Raw genomic sequence first — 27,073 nt, 5'->3', positions numbered from 1 at the left:
TGTGACTGAGGCCACACACTCGTCTGCCCTGCCAGACGCTCAGTTCAGATGCCAGTTATCGTCGGCAGCTGAGCTCTGCTCTCCAAATCAGTTTGGCTCACAGAGACTGAGCGTGGCAGGTGAACGCTGGAATCCATCGAGCTGCTGAGGGAGGAAACGGCTCCTTCAGCAGCACTGGAACACTCTGAAATATCAGTATGTGGCAAAAACTGAAAAATGGTAATACTTTTTCTCCAACCAGAATACGGTATTTAACAAACACACTTGCGTTGAATAATTATCCTGGTGCAACTGACCAGCTGCCCAGCTGTTTCAGCTATATAATAAAACAATATTAATAATAATGAATAATCCTCATATTTTACAATCTTATTTATTGCCTTTTCTACCTCTTTCATAGCCTAAGACCAAAGTGTTAAGACCAACGTTTTGTGTTAAAAAAATAAAATAATAATAAGAATGAGCAATATCAGTGATGTCATTTTGTGTCATATGAAGGAAAACCGATAAAGGGAAATTGGGTTTTTTTCAAACCAGAATGAAGCATTGAACAAACATGCTCCTATTAAATAATTATCCTGGTAAAACTTTTTTTTTTCTTACATTAACATATTTTCTGAACCTGATTGCTTGAAACCAAACAGATTCCGTGTTTTAGGTCAGTATTTAAGTTATTATTTATAACTTTACTTTACAATCTTATTTATTGCCTTTCATCACCTGTTTCATAGACCAAGACCAAACTGCCTTATTGCTTAAAGTGATATATAATATATATATATATATATATATATTACTATTGTTATTATTATATTCACATACTTAACATATGTATGATGCATATTTAATACATCTCTATGTCCTTCAAAAGTAACCCGTGGAAGGAAAATAAAAATAAAAATGTATTATATATTTCTCGTCTTCGTTAGCCTGCCTTCGTTTTGAATGTATTCTTCTGTGAGTCAAGTTTCAATATTTGTCACCTGGGAACCCGTGAAAATGGTTTCCAGTAACCTTTTTCTTTTTTATCTTAATTCAAATACTCATTCCTTTCTTTCTGATGCCTCAGTGTGCTCAGCGTTACTGGTCCACACACTCGAGTTGTGTTTGTTTTAAGCCCCTCCGGTGCCAGACGGGCGGGGTTTGTCACACTGGATGCCAGTATCTTAAGACACTGAAGTGACAATCAGCCTCTCTTGATTTCGGTGCTGCTGCTCTGATGTGGTGAAGCCCCTCCCCCCTGGTACCGCAGGGAGAGTAAATCAAACATCTCTTATTTGTCTGTTTTCAGGGGTGAGAGGAAATGTGAGAATAGGACTTGGCATTTTATAGATATGATTAAATGAAAGGCAGTTTTTGATATGTATGTTTGTGTGTGTATGCATGCGCTGGACCTGATCACCACGGCAACCTCGCCTCAACCTCCGATAACGACTCTTTTCACAAAACTCCATTCAGCTCTGCATTGCAGTCCAGTATTTCAACAAAAAAGCCTTTTTTCTTACTTTCGGATGTTTGAGGCTCACATCTCTGCCACACAAAGAAAAACCAACATGTGTTTATTACATTCTTTATTATTTTTAACTGGCCAACACATCTGCCCTCTCTACTCGCCTGCCTACACACACACACACACACACACACACACACACACACACACACACACACACACACACACACACACACACACACACACACCTAGAACTGCAGTCATACATCATCAGTATCAAAGGTGACATTACAGATTAAACACAACGCATGTGGAGTAAATTCGGCTATTTTTAAGGGTTAAAGGTGTTTCTGGAAGGCTAACCAAGAAATGTTGTCCAATTAAAACATTTATTATAGCAAAATACTTTTTATTTTAAGCACATGTGCCAGAAATGTGTGATATTTTAACATCTAGTGGAAGCCGAGTGGGGTAAAGGAGAAACACAGAACAGCTATCAGGAAGAACTTATGCAAACAACATCTGGTTTTATTTATTTAATTTAAGTATAGCCTGTTTTGCACAACTCTCCAGATATATTGCACATTTGTACACAAGCTAACTCGCATCCAACAAAACTGCAAATATTTGATTTGATTTGATTATTCCATGTATTTTTGCTATAGTTCACACAGTTTTTTGGTATATCCAGATTTCATGTACATTTTCTATATTTATATTTTTGGGTTGTTTTTTCTTACTTTTTATCTTCTTTAACTGTGTTTATGTATGCACCATGTACACCGAGACACATTTTTCGTTTGTGTTGTATGGTATGGGGGCGCAAGCGTCACATCCGGCCAAAATTACTGCCCCGCCCACTTCCAGGGGAAAATTATGCATTAGAGTGAAGCGGAAAATGATAGTTCCTTCTTGTCTTAAAGCTGCTGAGTCATATATTTCACCTTAAACAACAATTAAATCCAGAGTTACGGTTTCTTTACTTCCTCTATAGAAAAAAGTGGAGTAAAAGAAAGGATCTAATTCAGAAATCTCAGTTTCAGTGTCAGCCTGCTGCCTGCCACTCGTCCACCGGCAGACCCTCCGGACATCCATCCCCTATTTATTCTCCATAAACACAAAGCTGTCTCTGCCGTCTGACGAGACATTTGACACCATCTTCATATTTGTGGACTATTCACTCTCTTCACATGTTTTCTGGCATCACTTGAAAAGTTTGTGGGGAAAATCTGCATTTTGGTTTGAGGACGCATGCCTACAGTAAGAGGGCGCAGAGACCCTGTTACCCAGTTTAGACAGTACCAGGGACTAGTTTGGAGTTCAGTGTCTTCCTCAAGAATATAATAGCAGAGCTCAGGTTGTGAGCAGGCTGAAACCTCTCAGCTACCAGAACACACTACAATTTTTGCTGCAATCGGGACTTGAACCGGCGATCCTTTTGATCCCAAACTAGGGTTTACATCTGCGTATCCATTAAATATATTATCATGTTCTGCTCTCGTATCTGGAAGTTGAGACTTGAAAAACGTCCTTATGAAAAAAAGATATTAAAACATTAAGAGAAATATAACCGAATAATAAAATGTACACCGCCCTGATATCATTCTGCATTAATCATGCACTGCTGCTTTGGCAGAAGACCAAGGTAAATTCTAGTTAAGAGAGAATCATATCTTTTGTGAATATTAGGAATTTAAATGAATTTCTTAGAAAAAAGGCCTGAATTACTAACGAGAGAGGTGAGAGAGCATATGCAGAGCAAATATATCATTAAAGAACAAGTGTGAAAAAATATGGATGAATTATTGTGAATTTAAGCATCTGGGTGTAAACATTAAGCTTGTGTTTCTTACTTACTATTCATAGTTTCCAAATCGGGCTGATTTTCTGCCAGGTCGTGCGGTCCTATTTTTCTCTTATTAATTTCTGTTCATAATAGAATTGCACAAAATTAACGCTGTCTTTTCTGTTTTTGTCAACACTGAATATGCGGTTGCTGAATAAACCTCCCAATGTTTGATGTTGATCAGTTAATCAACAGGATGTGAGCTGAAAAGATTCAAATATTTAGTTTTACAATAAATGCCTTTGCAAGCAGACTAAAATTCCAGTATTAATCGGAATTTGACCATATTAAGAACTTAATACATCATGTCATGATATATGTTGGCCAAATAATAAATAAAAGGGTTGTACATTAACAAAACAAAGACATTTTGTTGTCTTTGTTTAATGTAAGGTTTGTGTCAGTGTTTGTTACCTCTCCTGGGACATGTCTCCATGCTTTAATGTTCAAAAAGCTTTTTATTGTTCTCATACTGCCTGTGCTGCAGCACCTCTTTTCACCCTCTGTCTGAAACCAGAGCCCAGTCTGCTCTGATTGGTTAGCTGGCCGGCTCTGTTCTGATTGATCAACCGCTTAGAGATGTCACGCTCCTTAGCCTGTCACGTACAATGTGTTGGAGCACTAGCCAACAGAGGCGTGAGTGTTACATAGTGAAGTCATTATGTTACGTAAGTAAAAAAGGAGTCCAATGTAGGCATGTACGGGAGAGAACTTAGGGATTTTAGCCTTTGCAGAACATTTACATGCACACAAACCTTGATAACACAGGAAAGGGAAAACCTTAAATAGTAGGGACTTTTTTATAAAGGTTCATACCTGAAAGTTGATTTACTTCAAATAGAACGATACGCTGGTTCATAGACGTACCAATGTAAGCCTATGGGAAAATGTTTGTTTGGGCTCCATAGCTTTACATGATGGACCTGGAAGTTATATACTATAATTTGAGAGTTATTTTTCTTAGTTTGTTTTTACCAACCAGCTGTTAAGGCTGGGGTAGAGATGGATTGTCAAAAAGCCCACATTTTGGGTTGGAATGTTTTATCATTAAATAAAAAAGTTTGTAGATATGTACCAATATCACAAAGGACAGAAGGTTGTAAGCGGTTATAAACAAGTCCTTGTAAAAGGGAATCTGAGTGGAGTATTTAATTGTATAGCCATGTAAACAGCTTATTAGAAATAGATTTGTCTTTTTGGGAACAAGGGTATAAAACTGAATATTTTGTGCGTGTAAATGTAGTCTTCCCAGCTTTAGGCACTGTTTGTGTCTAGGGCTACACATTATGAGGGGTCAGAGGTCACAGCAGTAAGATGATGCTAATAAAGAGTGAAGGCATCTCCCAGATTACATTAAGGAGTTGTAACGATTGATGGAGCCAAAACACATTCCTGCTGCGCAAAGAGATGCAGTGTGTGTGTGTGTGTGTGTGTGTGTGTGTGTGTGTGTGTGTGTGTGTGTGTGTGTGTGTGTGTGTGTGTGTGTGTGTGTGTGTGTGTGTGTGTGTGCTATCCATTGTCCTGTGTCACTAATCACGGCAGCTCTGGGCTTCATTTAATCAGCAGAGCGCCGCAGCGTCCCATAATAACCTATCAACAATTGTAGCTTTATAGATGAGAGCTTAATTGCCAGAATGCTGCAGTGCCCCCCCCACACACACACACCCCACCCCACCCATCGTCATCATTATATTGTAAAGCACAGTAGACATTAAAAGTTACCTGTGTGCGGATACAAACATCATAAAATCTAAATAATCGATTTTCAAACAGCAGAAAGATGTATACATATAAAAGCATTTAGGGTGTTTTAGGACCCTCAACATTTAATGATGTAGTGATGTATTTGTATTTTTTCTGGTAACGTTACCTTTTGTTATTGAGTGACCCTAAGCACCTAGCCCAGAACTGACTGTTGCTCTAGGACACCTTTCCATTACCCAAATGGCAACTTCCAGGACACTGAGGTAACCATATTGCCATGATAAGAAAATAATAATAATCCTTACTGCGTATGTAGGCCTATTACAGAGTCAACTACTCATTTTTACACTTTATTCATTTATTTATCTGTACAAAAATCTGTTTATGTTCCAGTACCTATTTACAATAATGTTAATGTGTGTATAATATTATATTCTCCCAGCCTCCTCCTGCCTGCCCTTCACCTCCTGAGAGAGAGTGAAGCGCTGCTCACAGCGATTACTCTGAGCTGCATCAGCCATTAATTCTAATATTTATTGCTCCTGTAGACATGTCTACTGTATTGAAATATACTGTATGAAGTGGCTTTGGATGAAAGTGTATATTTTTGAATTTACCCTTGACGGTATAAATTAGTTGCAGCTCTGTGTTCTGTGAATATCTTCCAAATCTGGTCTCGAGTTGATAGATCGTTGCATCTGTAGTTGTGTATGTCCTTACACATCTCATCTTACACATGTGTTTTTGTTGGCCTTTGCTATAGGTTTGTTAAATTGACCTTGAGTCATATAAAGGTGGTGCATCATTTGGGATAAGTAAGTCTTGACACTTTTACATAAAATACAAACATTTCTTTTTTGATCCCTACAGAATTTGGAAAAGTTTAGATTTGTTCTTCAAACATATTATTCTATTTTGTAGCTGAAAACCTCCATCATCCTGTACAATCTGCTCTCTGTGTACAGTATGTGAAGGTAATGAAACGCACCTTCTGGCGGCCATATTGCACCATCAGCTGTTGTGTAACAGTGTCTGAATGAACAGCTGTTAACAGCTCACTCAGCTGAACAGAAACGTTTTTTCTCTTTCAACTGGAGTTGATGAAGTGATCACTGTTGAATTGTAAAACATTAACAGTGAGTTAAAATGTTTTAGGAAGCTTGAAGAAAAACAGCTTTCTTTTCTGGAGATGGGTTACATTTCGAATGTCACTCCAAATGAAGTTAAAGATCATTCTTCAGTGATGAAGATTTCTGCACACATTAACTTAGGTACGTGGTCTCCTTCTGTGGTAGAAAGTGTGGATTTTAAATTATCAAGAGTTCATTCCACAAAAAAACAAATAACGAGGAGGAAATATACTAACTTGTATCGGTAAAGACCAGATACACCAATCAGACGTCAAAGAACTAGCGACGACAAAGGCTGACTGATTACCCCTTACATCTCTCCATGTTGCTTGCATTTTGGACAAACAGTCGCATGTTAACTCACTTCAAAGGCTTTCACTTGCTTTATGCAATCTGTGGTCTGCATTCAAAAAGTGGGCTGATAGACCTAAGACTATAAATAGTCAACATGTTAATGACGTTGGGCCGGATTCTTAACCCAGGATTACTCCATATTACCAGGGATTTGTACATTTTAGTTTCCCAATGGCACCTTGTATAAATATATGTGAATTAGTGAATGCTGACTTTATCCAACCCAAGTTGATGGAGGAATCCTCAGCAAAAACTATAGCGAGGAACAAAGTGGAGAGCAACGTTGTCCAAATCATTTTCACAGTGATTTGATCAAACTTTTCAACCAAATACTCTCATCCTACTACTATCATCTTAACACCAATAACATTTTAGATGAATTTCAGTCTGGCAATCGAACACACCAAAGCACTTAAATAGCTTTATTAAAGGCAGTGAATGACCTAAGAATTAAAACCAATTCTAACAATGTAGCTGTCATCTCTCTGTGAGATTTGAGTGCAGCATTTGACACAATCAATCACAGTTTTTTAATGAACTGTCCTGAGAAATGGGTGGGTATCCTTGGGACAGTCCTCTGATGGTTTCAGTCATACGTGTCTGAAAGAAAAGTTTGAGAGACTTTGTGTCACAAACCTCTAATATTGAATACGGCGTTCCTCAAGGAAGCATTCTGGGCCCTATTCTTTTTTCATTATACACGCTCCCTCTGGGCAATATAATAAACCATTACAATGGTTTGTATAAAAACAGTTACATCGATCACACTCAATGTATATTTCCGTTTCACCTGAAAACCCGGGTACTGTAAATAACCTTTTTACCTGTCTCAATGATGTAAACAATTGGATGAATGATAACTTAAAAGAAAGACTCAGCAAAAAAAAGAAATTCTACTATTAGTTTCAAAATAGTCTGTGTTTTTTAGCATGTCCAAGTACATATTAAAACACAGCTTACAGACCTAGCTGTCATTTTACACTGTGATCTTACATTTTTTCAATCTATTTTAACAAGGTTGCAAAAACCTTCCAGGATCAGACCATTTTTAACTCAGAATGCTGCTCAAATGGTTTTACTTGCTTGTATTACTGGTGTAGTCTACTAATGGGACTACTGCAATTATTTTGTTTACTGGTCTCCCTAAAAATCTTTAAAGAAATTGCAATTAATTCAGAATGCTGCGGCCAGGAATTTAACAAACACAAAATAATTGATTTCCCCTTTCCCCTGTGCTGGCATCACTGCACTGGTTACCGGTGTCTTTCAGAATTGATTTTAAATGCTTTTAATGATTTACAAGGCTTTACATAACCTTGCCCGGACATATATCAGTGACTGCCTTTCATTTTATAACCCTACAAGGACGCTCGTCCAATGCCTTTCTTTTAGATGTACCGAAAGGATTACACAAGAAATGGATCTCACATTGGATCTTAGAACAGCAAACTTTGGAGTTTTTTCAAGTAAATCAAATAACTATTTTTTAATGTGGGGTAATTTTAGTTGTGTTATAGTTTTATTGCTCTCTGATATAACTCTTTCTGTGTATTTATAACTTGTTTTTAATTATGTTCCTCACTCTTTCATTTGTATCTTGTCTTACTCTGGGCTGCATCTTGCCTGAAAAGTGCTTTATATATCAAGTTTATTATTAATATTATTATTAATGACAGCCAATCAAAAGGTGTCCCTAGTGTAAATGTCGATAAATAGTAAAAGGCAACTTTTTATCAGAGAAACGTGTGCTTCAGAATCAGCAGCATCATGCTATGTTTTTTTTCTGGCTTACTTTCCACAGTTTCCTACTTCCTATTATTCATACCCGTACCATCATTTCTTCCTCTGCGCAGCATTCAGAAGTAGCAGGTCATCAATCTCCATTTTGGAGCCCCGGCACAGCTGGAGCGTGCTGCGTGTGCTCGGCCCTGCTGTTTACACAATGTTTCTCTTCAGCTGTCTGTATGCTTACATCGTTGTACTTATATTTATTGTTATAGTTATTGTTGTTGGTTTTGACGGCCCTTAAAGCTCTGTGAAGCCGAGGGGAGCTGCGGCGGTGAAACACCACGAACAAAGTGGCGATTAAAGATGTGTGAAGTACCCAGTAGGCCTCCGAAACCTGACTGTTGAAGAAGAGTTGCAGTGAATTAAATAGAAACACTTCAGAATATAATATACTGTTATTTGTGTATGTAGGGGAAATTAGGAACATGGCTCTCTCTGCAGTTCATGTAGATAGGGCTCACTATTCGAAATAACAATAGGAATCCATCTGTGTGTGTGTTACCATCCATTGTCCTGTTTCTGTAATCACAGCGACTGCCTCGCTTAATCACTCCCACACAAAACACAACTTTAAAACACTTTCCCTCTTACATGGATTAGAGCATTGATGAAAAAAATTGTGATTTCACAACGTGTCCCAGTTCCCAGCAGCACCCGGATCTCTGTTCCTGGCACAACAATTGCTTTTTAATCCCCTCACTTTTGTTTTTTTATACATTTCCCCTTTTTTTTATCGTGGGAAAGGTCTGAGTTTTTGTTAAACTGACATTTCCCCCTCCCTTCTGCTCTCTTGTGTCCATTACAGGTGCGGGTAGGATTTACCGCCATCGCCGCCGCTGCTGCTGGAATCATAAGAAAACGAGGTGGACTGAGAATGAAGCAACGGAAAGAAGTTTTTTTTTTAATCATAAGATCTTTTTTTAAATTTTTTTTTACAATTTTTATCTCTTGATTGTCACATCCCAGATCACGCACAACATCCATCCCATAATCTCCTCAGCAGTGTGACCATCACAGACCTGACGTCCATGCTACAAAAGCCTGAGAAAGAAGGGGGCTTTGCTTTGGCACATTTTATCTTAGCAAGGTGTAAACATACTCTCAAATTGAAATCATAAGAGCACAAGGAGACATTCCGGGTTACGATCTGTGAAGATAATTGAATCTGCCAACCATTACGGTGAAATTCAAATTCCTTTCTATTCATTGCTAACAGGATTTAAAGTATTTCAATAATATTACAGGAGCTAATTTTCATCTAGAAAATGAAGAAACAAGGTTCAACACTCAACATCAGAGAGATCACTCAGATGTGGGGAACTGATATCCAACAACAGGTGGAATTAGTTTTTAAAATCCCTAAATTCTCTTTAAGATCTGGATTAGTTGTGTCTTTACTAAGTCCTACGAGCCAATCACAGTGGCAGTTTATGAAGAAGGCTGCAAACTGAAGGTAAAATGACACCAGTTTTATAACATAACTAGTACACTGTGCTCTAATATTGACCCATCATTACAATGATTTAGCATTTCACTCATGACATAATCAGACTTGTGATGAAAAGTTAAGGAAGATCGAAGTTGCAACAGAATCAGATATTTGTTTTTTTTATTCCACCAAATGCTCTTCCTTGTAAATCATGAAAGAAAGATAATCTGTGGAGACAATCAGGAAATAATGCATGGTATAAAAGTTAATTCACTTTGAGAAAACAATCCTATCAACAAACGTTTTGCTGAGCTTTCAGGACCATCACATGATCTTCATCAGCAGATTCTTTTTAAAAAAGTTATTTTTGTGCTATAAGAACATTTCAAGAGGAATCTTTAATAAGTGGAAAAGAGAAAACGGTCTTTGTTGACTTCAGTGATGATGGTGACCAGTTAAAACCTTCTCTTCATAAAAAACGCCTTCGTTAAGGATCAGACATTTTAAAAGAATAAAATCAAATCCAACACGTTCCCTTAAAGAGGAGGATTAGTTATTGATAAAGAACATTGTCTGCTTAACATCCCAAACCTTCTCTTTAAAATCCAACATTCCCTTTATGTGCGAAGTTTAAACAACTTTCAAAGACGTGTATCTTTTTAAAAGTTTGGTTTGGCTTTATTAACATCTCAATGATCTGAGTGTCTGAACATTCTGAACTTTGCCTTTAAGAAAAAAACTGTTTCAACGTCAGCCCTTCCATGTAAGTTCCTGAAAAAAAAAACAGAACTTCTCCTTTAAGTCACTCTGAGGGAGGAGTGGGGGCATTAGCAGGTTGTGAACTCTTGGACTGGTCGAATGTTTGAGGCCGAGGTGATGTTGTACGTGACCTGTGTTGCCGTGGAGAGGCGAGGAGGAGGGTGAACCGGAGCACTGAATGTGTGCCTGCAGCAGCCGTCTGACTGTACGCCGACTGACAGACAGGGCGGATTAAAAAAACAGACAAACAAACAAAAACGCCGAGTGCCAAAGCTGGGATCTGCTGCATTCTCACTACACTTTTGAAAAAAAGGGTTCTTCTTCTTGTATATAGGATATATATGTTTGTTTGTTTCAATTTTTTTCCTGTATTGCTACAGATTTGTAAAGTTTTGCGGAAACATTTTGTTACATTTTGTAAAACGGGAGCAAATGGTCCCCCCGAAACCCTCCTTTTTGTGTTGCCTTTTTAAACCCCTCTCTCTCAGTTTCTTCTTTACTTTTATCTGTTGATGGAAAAAAACGGTGCCATTAGTGGTGTGTGTGTGTGTGTGTGTGTGTGTGTGCGTGTGTGTGTGTGTGTGTGTGTGTGTGTGTGTGTGTGTGTGTGTGTGTGTGTGTGTGCAACGTTTTTTTTTTTTTCTTTCTCCGTCTCTCTCTTTTTGTACTGAACCACAGTGGAACCACTACAGAAAAAAAAGAAAAAGACGGACCAGTTGGCAATACTTCAGTCACTTCTCCTTCATCTCACCGGCACTGGACTTCCGCCCGCCACTTCCCCGCTGAGAGGAGGTGGGAGAAGGAGGAGAAGGGAGGAGGAAGAGGGGGGACTTCGCTTCACATCAAATCAGATTTAAAAAACAAAACACACAAAAAAGCACCTTTGGACCTTTTTCTCTTTTTTTTTACTGTGCAGAAGTGAAGTCAAGTGCTATTATATTATTATTATTATTATTATTATTATTATTATTATTATTATTATTGTAGCCACTCTGTCTGGAACCCTTTTTTGAAGAAAAAAGAAATACACAAGAAAAAAATAAGAAAACTTAAGCCAATCTGCACTTCTTGTTCCAACGAACATGCTTGTATGACCAAGTGACTGTCGTGGGTCTTTGTTTAAAACCGATAAGCAACAAAACAACATGAAAACATAACAAAAAAAAGAATAAAGAAACTTTCAAAATGGTGGCAAAGCTCAGAAGGATTCAACGGTAACGATCACACAATCTAGACAGTGAAAAATCATGCTGCCTGAATCATACTGCTCTTTTTCTCCCTTTCTCTATCTCCTTCACTTCTACTCGTCAGTCTTTCTTTTTCTATCTCTTCGTTTCCTTCATCGTTGATTGTTCTCTCTTTCTATCTCTCTTTGTCATCGTGCACACCATCTACACACCTGTAATAAACACAAAATAAAGAAAAAAAAGATAAATAGCCTTTTATTCAATACATAACTAAATGTTGGCTTGGTAGGCTTAGTTAAAACTAGTTCCATTCCGACAGAAAAGAAAAATAGTTAAAACAAAATATGAGCTTCTTTATGTATTGCTTCTGCCGCTGTAGTGTCCTGGTCAGATTTAAGATGATAAGACTACATATATCTGAAATACTGTATTCACAAATGCAAACCAGGGCTGGCCTCAACAAAAACTCAATATAATTGGGGGGGGGGGGTCTCAACTCCGTCCACTTGGGGGGGATTTCTGTACTGCTGCTTTGAATTGTTGTTTCTAAGCTTAAAGTCTTCATAGTTGTTTTAACTGTTAGCACTGAAGCTCTCAGCTGCACGTCCTTCTGTAAAAACCCTAAAAAGAAAGCAGCGCTGCAAAGAGTGGCTCTTGGTGGACGCACAGCCTTAGAAAGATTCCAAGAGACTTTTATTTTTGCAAGTGTATAGTTTTATTGCATATTTTTCTGATGAATGATTGAATGTATTTGCTTTGAGCAGTTCGCTAAACACTGTGGGTTTACTGTCTGAATGTTGGAAGAGGAAAGAGCCGAGCACACTAGCAACTTATAGCAAACTGTTTTGATCTTCCTGAAGTAGTATACAAAAATGTTGATGCTAATTGTGAGACAGGAGTCAAAACGCATTAAATGTTTGAACTAACTGTCATTTTAGCAACCAAGCTAACTCTCTTGATAACTGTATATGTTCCTGGTTAGCTAGCTTATTTTAACCATTTTCTCTGTTTTAGCCTGTTATATCCAAGCTAGCCCTCTTGAACACTGTGTACGTTCCTGTTAGCTTGCATGTTAGCAAACAAGCTAACTCTCTTGAGAACTCTGTACATCTCTAGTTAGCTAGGATTTTAGCAACCAAGGTAACTATTTTTGGCAGTTAGCAAAGCTACTAGCTACACATTTCTTTAAAGTCAGGCAGACGAACTTGCTGTGTCTCTTTCATGACGACGGTTTGAGGCAGAAAATATCTTGTCATAGTTTTTGGATTAGCTTTTTCAGAAATAAAACTCAGAATTATTCTGTGTTTACACTCTCCTTGCATAGGTGTTGCTGCTTTAAGCTCCATTTTGGAAACAAAACAGTCTAGTGTGCTCAAGTCCTCCTCTCTTTATTTAATAATTGCTCACCTTGAAGTTCATGTGTTTTATCTGCCTGGTTTCCGAAAAATAGACTTCAGAATCCTGATTTGTTTTCATAACTGGATGATGACAGTGAGACCCAACTTTTCTGGAACCCTAAACCCTTATTTGATTTAATGTGGATTTTAACCTAAAACTCCAATGTTGATTGGTCTATAGAGTTTCTTGCTGTTTAGTCTGTTTTTAACTCAAAGAAAAATCAGGTTAATGCATACTCCACAAGATCTTAATCCCTAACGTGCTTGAGTTTTTCTCAACTGTAACTACATATATGCGTTAGTTCTGATCCATCCTAAATCATTAAGTACAGGAGTCTTATTCCGGCGTTTCTTTGTAGCTGTCAATTAAGAAGCCTGAAAATAGTTTTTTAAAGCTTGAGTCTATAAAACATTACTATTACAAAATACTTTCAGTAATGTAGATAAGTCTGTGAAACTAAACTACAAAAGTGTTTGGGCTAAACCCAACTTTTTTGAGAATGCAAATCCACATACTGTAGGTACGAATTCTGTTTGACGTGATATGGAGTCATTTAAAAAATATTGTGGATCACTGAGGCAATGTCAATCATGGACATTCTAGACAAAAATAAACCTTTTGGCCATCTTGCGGGGGATCAGGGGGAACGTTTCTGACTTCTTTTTTTTGAGGAAACCAGCTGCACTAAATGTCTTTTTAAGGGGAGTTAAGGCCAGCCCTGTATCATAACTGAGGTTCTGCTTCTTCTACTACTGCTACTATCAAACAACCAGCCTTGGGCACAAAAACTGGCCTGAACACTGTTTCAAATCCTCCCTTCAAACTCAAGGTGCATTTGATTTTCTAAATTCATATACCAGCATTTTCAAAACTCTAAGTCAGAACCTAAGGTAGAGCACCAGCTTGATTCGTTGTGGTAAAAAAGGAGACTTCTTCTCCTCAGTTTGGGCAACAGGTCTTGAGCGTCTTTGTTGTTTTTTAACTTCTAATGACAAAAATAGCCATCATTATTTGTTTTTATGTGGATTTGAAAAGTATTCAAGCTCTGTTTCTGTTGCCCAGGTCAGCAAAACAACCTGTTGATGTCTGCTGTATTTCAATAAAACACAGCCTTTTTCAAAGGATACACCTCTTCATCTTGTTCTTTTCTGTGTGTCTAATTTACCCATTACATTATTCACGTATTACAAATGACCATACTTTACCAGTATTAAACAAACATTGCACCATTGTAGCACACCATTTAACACCAATAACTAATGTTTTCTTGTCTTTTTGACAAACGTTCTCTTATGATATCCTCAGACTGCATTATTAAAAACTTCCTGTTACTTCTGAATTCTGATCAGATGAGTTTGGCGTCTGTCTTCAGGGAATTTTATCTCAGCATTATTGGAACAAATGTTTGAAACTAACTCCTATCTAACTTTCCAAATGTAATTGCCACTTTATGCCTAACTGGTATCTGAGCCATTTAATCAACTAGTCAACATAATCAGCAATTCTGACAATCAGAAAATTGTTCCAATATCTCTGAAGGATGCAGAGCAGCTGCAGCAGAGCAGGTGCACAACTAGAAGTTTATTCATTTAGTAAAGTTAGATAAGGACGAAACTTTAGCAGGGAAGCCAATGCTGTTTACAGTCAGTGGATGTTACCTCAATACCAATTTTCCCCTTGATTTTGTTTGTTTTAAAGGTACAATCAAACATAATTGATCAAAATCTGCAAAAAGTTGACATAGGGAGGAGGGTGTGAAAGAGTAATGCTAACCAAGTAGTTGTGTTGCTCAAACACATGTAAACTGTACAAGTGAGAACATAATCAGAGAGAAAACAACTTTTCCTCTTCAAAACTATGCCTTCTTTTCCTTTTGAATCTACACATACGCAGGGTCTCAAGGCTTGTTACGGACCATACGTTTTCTTTTGAATGAACGTCTTCTGGCTCGCGTTGGTGAAAAGTTTTCCCAGCCTAAATATTCTCTGTATGAATTTAAATGTAAATGATTGATAAAATGCAGAATCATTTATACATGAGCTACATTTGCTTTTAATGTACTTTACTTTATGCACAATTATTTTGGCTGTATTGAAAACAAAGATGAGATGAAAAAAAACTAGGGTGCTCCATTTTGACACAAAAAAGATATGCTCCTGTCCCTTTTGGTTTCTGATTTCCTCTCGAAGTAGAGTTCAGATCAAGTGATTTACAGAGATGTGGCTGCAGTCGACAAAAGCTTTAATTTCAGTTGGATTTGAACAGACAAGCACAAGAATTATATTGATCTTCTCATCTACTTCACCTCAAAAATTAAGAAACATGGTTCGCTCCATGCCTTGTTTAATACTTTTTGGGGGAATTTCACAACAAGAGGAACAAGAACTTCTGCCAGACTATCGTCAGAAAAACAACGCAACAAGCTGAGCGGTAGAATCACATGGGGAAAAGAGGACACCAAAAGTGACTGACATACAACTTCACCACCAAGTTTGGTTTGATCCAGCTCACATGAGGCTGTTGATAAAATAAGATGTACTTTATTGTTCCCAAATTGGGAGATTTTTTCATTGCAGTATAAAAAAAACAACGCATTGCACATTGCTAGAAATTAAAAGTCCAAATAAACAATTCTAAAATAGAAACATCTCAAAAGATAGACGGCTTTAGACAGTAGAAAATATACAGATGACCGGGAAAATAAACAAATCTATAAGCTGACAAATAGAACACTATTGAAGGGCCAATTTTCAGTCAACACAATATAAAGCAGGATATTATTTACATTAAGTATGTAAGGAATGGAATAATACATTAAATATACATGTAAAATGTACAGTGTGAAGTCCACAAAAAAGAAACTATGGACCAGTGAATTCTCTGCCAGCCAGAGGTGATTTGTTGTAGTTGTGTCATTGGGGAGCCAGGATAGCAGACAGGCTTGTTTTTTAGGTGTACCCGGTCCCACTTGCAGAGATGGAGTAGCAAGCCGATTGGCTGACGGTGAGCAAAGTACATGTGCTGGAGTGTCTGGTTTAACCAAGGCCTGGATGTAGGAAGGGGCTGATCCCCTCACACCTCGGTAGGCCAGTACCAGGGTCTTGAAGTGGATTCTGGCAACCAGTGGCAGCCAGTGAAGGGAGCAGAGGAGAGGTGTGCCATGTAATGTAATGTAATATATCATACATCATATCTCAAATAATCGCAAGTCAAGGATTGATGGATGGATGGATGGTACCTAAATCAACTTGATCACATAAAGAAACTAGCTGTGTAAAAGTAACAAAAACGCAAAATTTGTTTGGACCTGTGTCAAAAGACCTTCTGAATATTTGCACAGTGCATTTTGATGTTGCCTATATACTGTAGGTGTACAAGGAGTCACTAAGTAAGGGATCATTTGCAGCGATGCAGTCATTATGCGGCGCAGGGATCTTGATCAGCCTGTCGGGTTTTCTTTTGCCCGTAATGACCGCCTCGCTGTACATAATCCTGCTTATTACAAGGCCAGATACTAACCAAACTAACGACTAGACTCGCAATATTAATTGAAATTACTTTATTGACTTGAAAATGATCGTATTTCTTACGCTAAGAAAAAAATCTGTTCCATGGCGCAGCAACGGCTGGAACTGCAACTACAACTTTACGGCGGCACTGATCGAGATTTTCTGTAACTGTCCAAGTCTGTTCACATTTTCTCAGTCTTTGACCAGTCTTTAATTACTGCCAGAGCCCATACCATGTTTCTGTTCCTGTTCCTGTGTTTACTTCCTGCCTGTCTTCTTCTGGCGATTTATCTGACCTCCAGCTCTTCGTCTTTAACATCTTTTCTTTTCTCTTTCTTGATCGTCCTTAGCAACGGTCATTATAGTCCTTGACAGCAGTCTGTACTACTGGATTAACAACGTGTCACATGTTCTCAATTGACCAATAAGAATTGAGTATTCATTAAGTGGTGTAATAATCTTTTATAAATGACAACATTAGATGAGGAGTCCAAGCACTGAACTCGAGGCTACTTGCGTGAACCGAACCGAAAAGTACAGAAAACCAAACAGATTTGGGGACGTGAGATGAACACTCCAGCTTCAAAGATTCCTCCTGATAAACACCACTTCAGTCACGAAAATGAAGGGTGGTGATGGAGATGAGAGGAAGAAAAAGAGGTTTGAAACCAAGCGGCCTTGAAACTGTTGATGCCTGATGCAACAGTGAAAGATGAGGGAGGCGTTTCCAGCCTGTTAAGCACTTCCAGCCCGCTCATTCCAGGCACGCCGTAATATCTGGTCGGTACTCTCAAAGGATATCACGGCGCTGATGTTAATTTAAGATAAGCTCTGCCTTTGGAATCACAATGAGAATGAAGGGGGCTGTAAGAAAAAAATTAAAAATGAATCAGAATAAAGGTGAGGAATCACATTTCGGGATGATAGCAGCACAGGGTGGATAGAAAGCTGTCGTTCCCTGAGAGCAGTGTGTGTGTGTGTGTGTGTGTGTGTGTGTGTGTGTGTGTGTGTGTGTGTGTGTGTGTGTGTGTGTGTGTGTGTTCGCGTGCGTGCGTCTAAATATTCATGGCGGGAGTTGGGGCTTTCTGCTCGTGTCTCGGCGGATAAATCGACCTGGAAAAGATGAACATTTCTGCCGAATATTTGTGTGTGTATGTTTAAGCCCTGTGGGAAATCAGGTAAATACGAGTTCTCTACTTGAAACACAGATTCTTTCTGCTTCCCAGCAGTAAATACAGCTTGAAATTCAAGCCTTGATAGAATCTGTATCGCCTCATGTAAAGAGGGTTGTTTTTATTACATATCATATCTTTTATAAATGAGAAGATAAGCTTTTTTCCCTAGCACTTTTGCATTCAGCTTAAGTACTGTATGTTTACTAATATCTGTTTTCATTTGCTTTTGACATTTTGATGGTGAAGGCAATTTAAAAAAGTAGTTGAGAAAGACACAAAATGATATGTTCTGTTTCAGAGGGGAGGGGAAAACCTGAGTAACCATTGGCTTTGAAATCTTTGATTATGAGGATCAATTCATACTGAGTTGATGTGATGAGTATTTAAGGGCGTTGGTGGTAAAGTCCATAGGGCCTGGGAACTGGAAGGTCACCAGTTTAAGTCCCGGAAGATCAAGTGCTACCGTGGTGTCCCTAAGCAAGGCCCCGTTCCCTACACTGCTCCCCGGGCACTGTACATATGGCAGCCCACTGCTCCTAACAGTAGGAGGGGTCAAATGAATGTAACATTTCCCCTCTGTGGGACCATTAAGGGTTCCTTCTTCTTAACACACAAAGCCCGATTTCCTAAAAGATATCAATGTATGCACTCATAAAGAAATAATCCCTCTCAATCTTCTTTTATAAACCATTGTAAGGTCGTTGTGGCAGTTTACACTCCTTTTCCAGATTATATTAAAACATTTTGGTGTTTTGGACATTACTTAGCTTACTTCTAAGCAACCAGGTGCCAGACCGTAAGCGCGTTTGCAAGAGGAAGCTCAGACAATTGAAAACAATGTGGAGAACAAAAATATATCACTAGGCGATCACTATTGTGTTATGGTAATAGTCTACATTTATAAAAATCCCTTGAAGCGCTACAATGTACAGGTCAGCATTCACACACATTCCCACAGATGCAGCTTTAAAGATGAACTTGCTCGTGAAAGCTAACCTTAACACACACACACACACACACACTGTTGGCCATGCCATAGGGAGATATTGGGGTAAAGTATCTTGTCCGAGGACACATAATGTGACCGCAGGGGCTGGAGATCGCATCCAGACCTTCCAGTTAGACCACAACCCTCTACTGAGTCTTTTCACCTGCAACCCACAGCTGCTGGACTCCAGGTCCCCCCGCCCCCCCTGCTGCCTAGGGAATGTGGCCCTGAGACTCCCCCCCCCCCCCCTCACCCTCCTTCTCTTCCTGCTGTTGTACTCTGCAGCTCCCAGGTGTGAGCGAGTGTAACCGTGTGAATGTGAATCAGATAGTTGTTGAGAAACACGGCACACGCTCGGATAAGCTTCCCGGCATGAATAAAAACCTAAAGAGGGAGAAAAAAAAACTCTTAGGTGAGAGTCCCAGGAGAAATATCTGACTAGATTTCCTTGTCAAACCCCGGGGAATCCAAACCTGCTTCTTTTTGCCTCTGTATCTTCTTAAAATGTTCGACACATCCCCAGCTGTGTTAGCATGTACAGTAAGTCCTGAAATCCTGCTGCTCCACTTTAAATCAGTCGGCACATCAGCGGTCAAAGCACTAAAGACAAGCCGTCTGCTGCTGTATGGACTAAACACAGTTACATAACATGTCTGTGTCTTAATTGGCCGGTGGAACAACAGGCACCATTGTTCTCCACATGTCAGACGCACTCTGATCCCGGCCGGAGATGGACAGAAATTCTCAGAAAGGATTATGTAACTCGTTGTTGTGTAATTGCCTCTCCGCCGCCGTTCGGCCTGTAATTGGATGTTGGTTTTCTTCAGAGTCGTTGCATCACCTCTGCTTGTCCACAGCAGCTTGTCCCCCCACCCCCCGGCCCCCCAATAATACCAATGCGTAGTCCTCTAAGAAAGCTGGAACGAGGCAGACACTTTACTGCTCTATCTCTTATTTGGCAGTAAAATAAAACTACTGTACTCTTAACATAAATTATATTTTTGATCAGAGGGAAGCAGTGGTTGTACTCAGATCCTTCACTTAAATACAAATACTATCATCTTTAAATAGTACAAGTATAACTCCTGATTTCATAATGTTACGTAAGTAAAAGTACAAAGGTATCAGCATCAAAATAGTACAAAGTATAAGTAGTCATTTTACACACATGGCCCATTTCTTATTAATATAATAAAACTATTATCTGATGAAGTAACTGGTTATGTAGAATGTGTTTTGTGTTTCAGTTGGTCAGGGTGGACCATCACTAAATATATATATAAAAAAATAAACAAACAAACAGATAGGACATAAAACAAATGTAAACCAAAGGACAATAAAACCATACTTAAAGCCACAGACTGAAAACTCTCATGCATGACATAAAAACTGTATAAAGCATGTAAATAAACAAGTAAATAAAACCCAAATTTAAAAGCAAAGACTGACATGTTTTAAAGGTGGCTGCAGCAGCTACAGCAAAGGTCCTGACCCCCTCTGTTTGAAGTTGGACCTCGGGACCACAAGAAGGAATCTGTCAGCAGACCTCAGAGACCGTGAGGATAAGGTTGTAGCAGTTCTGCCAGGAAAGGTCGGTAAGGGCTGTGTAGGCAAACAATAACATTTTCAATTATACAGTTAATCGGAAGCTAGTGTAGAGATGTGAGTACATGTGCTCATGCTTGTGTGTTCTCGTAACAAGCTAGCATTAATACTACTGTACTGCATTATACCACGGGTCTGCATCCATCATCATCAAAAGAGCCATAATTAAGTAAGTCTGGAGCCACAAAAAATATTTAAAAACACAGATTGTACAGTTTTAAATATAGCTATACTGCTTTGAACATATAGATTAACAGTAAAGAAACATCTTGAAAGTCCATTGCTATGTTTACCTGTTATAACAGGAGAAGCAGCAGATGTGCATCTTCTGGAAATGTCTTTCAAGATTTCATATTTTGTTCCTCACAATATATGAACTTAAGCCAGCATGGTTGGCAGTAAACGCAAAGGAATGTATACATGCAGAATTAAACGCTATTTCATGATCAAACTCCCAGATAAAAGGTGAAAAAAAAATGTCCACTGTGCAACAAAAAAGACAAAATGCTGAAACTGCAGAGGGGCTTAAGACCCACAGAAGGCCGACCCTTGCGTTATATACCAATTCAGTATCATTTGTTTTTATATTTAAAAAAGTAACTAGTAACTGTAAGGGTTAAAATAAATATTAAAAAGTATGATATTTGCCTCTGAAATGTTGCAGGGTAGAAAGATAAAGAAACATAAAAGGGAAATACTCGAGTAAAGTACAAATATGTCCAAAAAGTACTTTGTTCCTTTCCACTACTGGAGAGAAGTCTGTAGATAGGAGAAGACAGTTTGGAAGAGTTTTTGTTTTCCACCACTGAGCTTTAACCTTGATTTGGATTGCAAACATCAACATATGAAACACGGCAGCTTGATTTGTTGTTTAAATGCAGTCAAAGATATTTAAAATTCAGTTTGTACAACGGAAAAAAACGTGCTTCAGTAAAATGAGCAGAGGAACGGCATGTGCATGCTAAATGGTAATGCCTCGTTAATAAAAAGATGGATGTTCATTTTTACCCTCCCCCCACACACAGCTCACACTGGGCAGAATAATAATCGGACACTTTATCGATCCCAGTAGAGAAATTATTCTTCTTGGGCATGGTCCACACAGAGGTCAGAGGTCAGGCTCAGCAGCCCTGGAGCTGGTTAGTCTCTTGTCATTTTTTTCACAGTATTGCAGCATCATAATTCAGGAGCAGATCCTGGGAAGCTGCAGCCCAGAAGGCATGATCTTTCAGGCCGCCCAGAGTCTCAGATGTACTGGTGTGTTCAAACAAGTGGTAAGATGTTATACAGTACTCTGTATAATGCAAATGCACAATACATTAAATGTATTATGTCAACATATTTCACATACCTGTATAAAGTTAATTGGAAGCAATAATATTAAGTTTACATAAAAAATGTAGGTTCAACTTAATAGTATTGCTTTCAATTAACCTTATACAGCTATGGGAAATATGTTGACATAATACATTTAATTAAAGTCAACGTTTCAGTTTTTCCCAGTCTGCTCTGATTGGTTAGCTGCCCAGCTCTGTTGTGATTGGTCAACAGCTTAGAGATGTGTCGGAAATGTCCCGCCCCTTAGCCTACCACTTAAAATGTGTTGGAGCTCCAGCCAATAGAAGAGTGAGTGTTGATAAGGAAGTAAGCAAGCGAGATAGTCAAATCAAGAGCCCAGTATCATGAATTGTATCAAATATTTAGTTTAGTTTGTTGTTACATCACTAGATTATAATTATTAATGGATAAATGTGTTTATGCTGCAAGTTTGTAAAGTGTATTTAATCTTATAATATTTCATTGTGTATCTATTGATTATATTTTTGATTAATAATACTAATCTGAGATTAACTTCAATTATCATACATGTATGAGACTATAACGGGCGATATTTTCCTTTGAATTTTAAGTGACAATAATAGAAGTATAAAGTAGCCGGGAATTCAAATCCCCAGAGGAGTAAAAGTACCTCAAAATTGTACTTCAGTAAGTAAATGAGTAGGTTAATTTTCACCACTGACCTGTTTCAAATATCCCTTTCTTTCTATTCAGATAAACGTTATTGGCATCATGATATAAAGGCACAGTGTTACCAATAATACTGCCTTTCAATGGGACAGAAGCCAAAGTGATATTCCCCCACACCAGCGCTTGAATAAAAACATTTGAAATACAAAATGAACTTGTAAATGTGAATCTTTGTGCAGCTTGAAGTCAAGCCTCTCTGGTTTAAAGGCATCATGGGAATTGTACTCTTTAAGTTTACATTTTCCAGTCTTATTCAGCCGTTTGAAGACGAACTGAATGCCTGAAAAATCCTTTTTGCTGCTCATGAGTCAGTAACAAATACGCTTTTCTCTCCTAACAAGGCCGGCTGCCCTCTCCTTTTGAGTGTCGGCCTTGATAGTATCACAGTATCTACAAAAAATCAAACACACATAACTGAATTTAATATAGAAATATGCAAAAGAGACAAGTTGTTCAAATACTTTGGTTCATAAAGGAATTGAGAATAATATGTGTTGTGCTCATAATGCTGGGATAGTTGAGTTAAGGATCTAAGGTAAAAGAAAAACATTTGATTTCACATATTCAGCTCTCATGGAGCTGTTTGTGATGAGTCATGTAATTAAAGATGCCGCTTTCTGTTGTGGTTATCCGTGGTGCAAGTGTTATGAGAAGTTTAATCACACGTTGAGCCGACGTGTGAATCACGTTTAATGGTTCTGCTCGTCAACAGAGAGGAGTTTAGCCCATCAGAGGAGATATCGGGAAAACCTACGATGAGCCATCCCACTGCACTTTATTATATCTGAACCTTGGAGCGCAGCAGGTTTGCGAGCAGCAGCACAATTCAAATAGCTCCACACTGGGAAGCTCCCATTAAAACCAAAGCTTGTAACTGGTCAGCACTGAGCAGATCCACCGGAGCAGCTGTGAGGCTTTACGAACCCCTGCAGTGAAACCCTCCATTACATCTAGCCCAGTGAAAATATTTACCCAGGAGGATAACATTTAAAGCTCAGAATCTGAGGCTCAGTTTTTTTCTTTCAAGCCGATTTCACTGAAAGCTGATATTTTAGAAAATACATATTTAGATTCAAACAGATTTTTCTTTTTTGTAAGTCAACGCTAAAGACATTGATGAAAAGCTGTTGAAAACCACCAGATTTTATGCACAGATATTTAAAATGATTATATTTATTTATAAAAATTAACCCAGGAGGATTTTACTTAAAAGCAAATTGCCTTTCTTTGTACTAAGTACTAGTTTTTTGGTTGAATTGGGTTTGTGACAGATATATATTTCATATAAACAAAACAAGTTAAGGTAAGATTGTGAAATAAAAAAAGATATCAAAATAAAGATGTTTTACAAACATAACAGTTTATAGTAAAATGCCCAGTAAAACATTGAATAAATCTAAACATAAATATTTATATAGGACCGCCATCAAAACTCTGCAAATGCTGCAATCAAAGCACTGGTTGCCCAGAAAAAGTAAGGAAAAATGTGCACATTGTACCACAATATATAACATGTATATTATAAAAGTGATTGGTTGCTGAAGGTGAAGGTAGTTCGGTGCCATTCAGGACTCAGACTCAAAGAGCCAAGAGCCCCCACATTTTCATAGTGGCCAAACGATGGTACTACAACTTCTGTGTCAGTCCGTTAAGTCTATGACATACTCATTGACTTACTTTTTCCAATTGACTTACATTGGGAAAGAGACGTCTTTAAGTCAGCAGACCATTTTTTTCTCAACTAAATCAACCCAGTAAAAACACTTGGGCCTTACAGTATTTGAATGATTAGGGTCTAAAAGTTGAAAAATGCGCTTAAAGCAGAATCCAGATTCTGGTCTTTTTGCTCCCGAGAGTCAGGCCATTTAGGCTTTGTGTGTCACCAAGCAACTTTCAAGGGAGGAATGGGGTCTCACATCCAACGTTGTATCCAGTTCTCTTTATACACCCATGATCTGACGACCATGGGCAGGAATGGCTTCCTGTTTGATGGAATGACTTCTTGTGGCGTTCTGTGTTTCTGTGAGTATTTCACTGAAGGTACTTTTGTACCCGTCCAGCGTGTCATGGAGTACACTGAAAAAACTGAAACATTGACTTTAATTTCATGTATTATGTGAACAGATTTCCCACAACTGTATTAGTTTAGTTGAACGCAATCATATTAAGTTTAACCTAATTAAATGTAATATTATTGGTTTCAACTAACCTAAAACAGTTATGTACATAACACATGAAATTAAAGTCAATGTTTCAGTTTTTTTTCAGTGTGGGAAAGAACACGGCAGTCAGAGAGTCAAGCCCCCCCCCCCAACAACATCAGATCAGTTTGTTGAGACTGCTCCACTGCAATGTATAGGAAGCTGGCGTAATGGAGTCATTGCTCTGAAGGGGAGCCTTTCTCTCGGAAGCTAAAAGTTCCACCTTCTGAAATATGCATGTTTTTCAGGACTCTCAGCTCCACGCAGTCAGCTATAAGCTTCCCAGTACACCAAGTTTGATCTGCTGCTCTGGAGCGAGATATTAGATAATGATACATGCTACTGACAGTCTTTCCTGGAACACGTTCATACTGTTGGCTGTTCACACAGAAAGTGTCAGGAGAAGTTGTGTGAAGACGAGAAAGATTTAACACCACCCTTTTTTTCTCAGTTGCCCACATCTGGCCTATCGCAGTGTGACGTGGGTGTGAATGTTGGAACGTCGGTTTCACAAAGTGGAAGGGAAACAAAAAACGTCAGAGAGGTGTGAGGAGATGATGCTGATCCATCCTCCCACAGGCACTTCAGTTGGAGCACAACAATGTCTTTAAAAGGAGAGTTCAGACACACCAGACTTCTCCAGTCAGTCTATAGCTTACACCAGTTTGGAGAAAGACAGAGGTATCAATCAATTAATCAATCAATCAATCAATCAAATTACACATCTGTATCAGGGGGCTTTACAGTGTGAACAGCATACGACACCCCCTCTTTCCTTAGACCCTCGCTGCTACATGGAAAAGCTCCCAAAGAAACCAGGGAAGCAGCGAAAAATGCAACAGAGGAGGGGTCTCTCTCCCAGGACGCACAGACATGCGATAGATGTTGTGTGTATAGATTAAAAAAGATAATAAAATGACATCAAAGACAATCTAAGTGACCAAAATGATAATGTGAACATGTATCAAATAGATGGATCCAGGTGGCTCTTAATGATCTTCCAGGTGCAGCCAAAGGAAATAAAGTGGGTGCCAGGCAAGACCACGACTCATGATCCAGATGTGACCTTTAGCACTGGCAACCCGCAAGGTGAGAGACACAAAGAAATTCTGGAGATGATGTCCAGGTCGCTGAGTTAGTAATATGCATTTATGGGACATAGGTGAAGAGAGATACAGAAGACATGAGCGCATACAGTACAGATAAAGAGACTTAAAAAAGGAGAAGACGGGAGAAGTTAAGAGTTCCCCGACAGTGTAAGCCTATAGGAGCATAAGAAGGGGCTCGTTCTACTTAAAAAATCGATACCTGTTTAATTGTACGCGATATTGAGAATGTTTTCACTGCATTGTCTTGCCTTCAGATCTTCAACTCAGAAAAAGAAAGACCAACACAGGAGGTTGTGTTATTGTGTGATTCTTAACAATCATTTACCATGGTCTGCTTCCTGATTTTGTGGTTCATTTAAAGCTTTTCTATCTTTCTTTAAAAATCCAGTTCACAGAAACATGTTTCTGAAGCAAGTCGAGCAATAGCTGCAAATGTTCTCATTTGACACAGTTTAATACAACACAGGAGTTTCCATAGAGTAGCCCTGACTGAAACTTCAAAATGGAGCAGCCTGCTAATACAACACAACGCTTCCACAATGTATATGCAGCTGTTACAGTCAATGAAAGGAAAGCATGATATGCAGCTTGTGTACAGTGGGTTTTTTTAACTTCTCTGAAAAAGACGCTCTGAGTGGTTTTAGTGAACCAGAAAAGTAAAGTTGTAACCAGTCAGTAAAATATTTAGGTAAACTGATGCAAATCCAAGAGGAGATTCAGGTGATGATCTCTGCAGGTTCATCACTACTGAGAAACACACACACACACACACACACACACCACCGCCACCACCGCCACCACCGCCCTACAATACAAAATACTCCACCCTAATGTATAAATAATGATAGAAGGATAAACTAAAGTTGCATTCACACGAAAAGCAACTGGACTAGCATCATGGAGCTGGAGTTCCTTCGTCACACATACCAATATCCCTTTTACCTTGTAACACTCCTTGTATACATAACACTGTGTCCTCATTCTACAACAACTTGATTTTTTTTTGTGTTAATACATAGGGACTATAGAAAACATTGATTATACCACTTTACAGGAATGCTGTATTATTACACCACAATCTGGTGTAAAGGTGGATGATTTTATACATGACAAAATGATCAAATTCCTCCCATTATTCAATGGATGCTTTCAATAAATTATATTTAACAGGGAAAGAGAGTAGGAAGAGTTTGGATTTTCCATCTTTGAGACAGAGGTGGAGCACATCAACACCCGAAAAACCCCGCTCCACCTCCACATCCACATCTCCCTGCTGGTGTTTGAGCTGTTTGTACAGATTTAACTCGACCTGTGAGACGTCAGTCAGGAGCCGCTGATGAGAAAGTGTTTGTCAAAGGAGCTTTTTCACACAAAACCCCCAAAAGAGTGTGAGCACCCATATGGGACCAAAGT

At 38.6% G+C, this 27,073-nt stretch overlaps 1 protein-coding gene across 1 annotated transcript in view; it reads left to right on the top strand.

The window, feature by feature from the left end:
- The window catches only part of LOC134875061 (zinc fingers and homeoboxes protein 2-like), a 121,079-nt gene extending 106,900 nt beyond the window's left edge, over positions 1 to 14,179 (top strand). Inside the window, exon 6 of the mRNA XM_063899458.1 lies at positions 9,078 to 14,179. The gene's annotated coding sequence lies outside the window, so the exon portion shown is untranslated. The remainder of the gene's footprint in view (positions 1 to 9,077) is intronic.
- Positions 14,180 to 27,073: the final 12,894 nt, after the last annotated feature.

The sequence above is a fragment of the Eleginops maclovinus genome, chromosome 13 (genome assembly GCF_036324505.1).
Source record: "Eleginops maclovinus isolate JMC-PN-2008 ecotype Puerto Natales chromosome 13, JC_Emac_rtc_rv5, whole genome shotgun sequence".
Classification (NCBI taxonomy): Eukaryota; Metazoa; Chordata; class Actinopteri; order Perciformes; family Eleginopidae; genus Eleginops; species Eleginops maclovinus.
The sequence above is the reverse complement of the archived record's forward strand: the minus strand, read 5'-3'. Positions and strand labels throughout refer to the sequence as shown.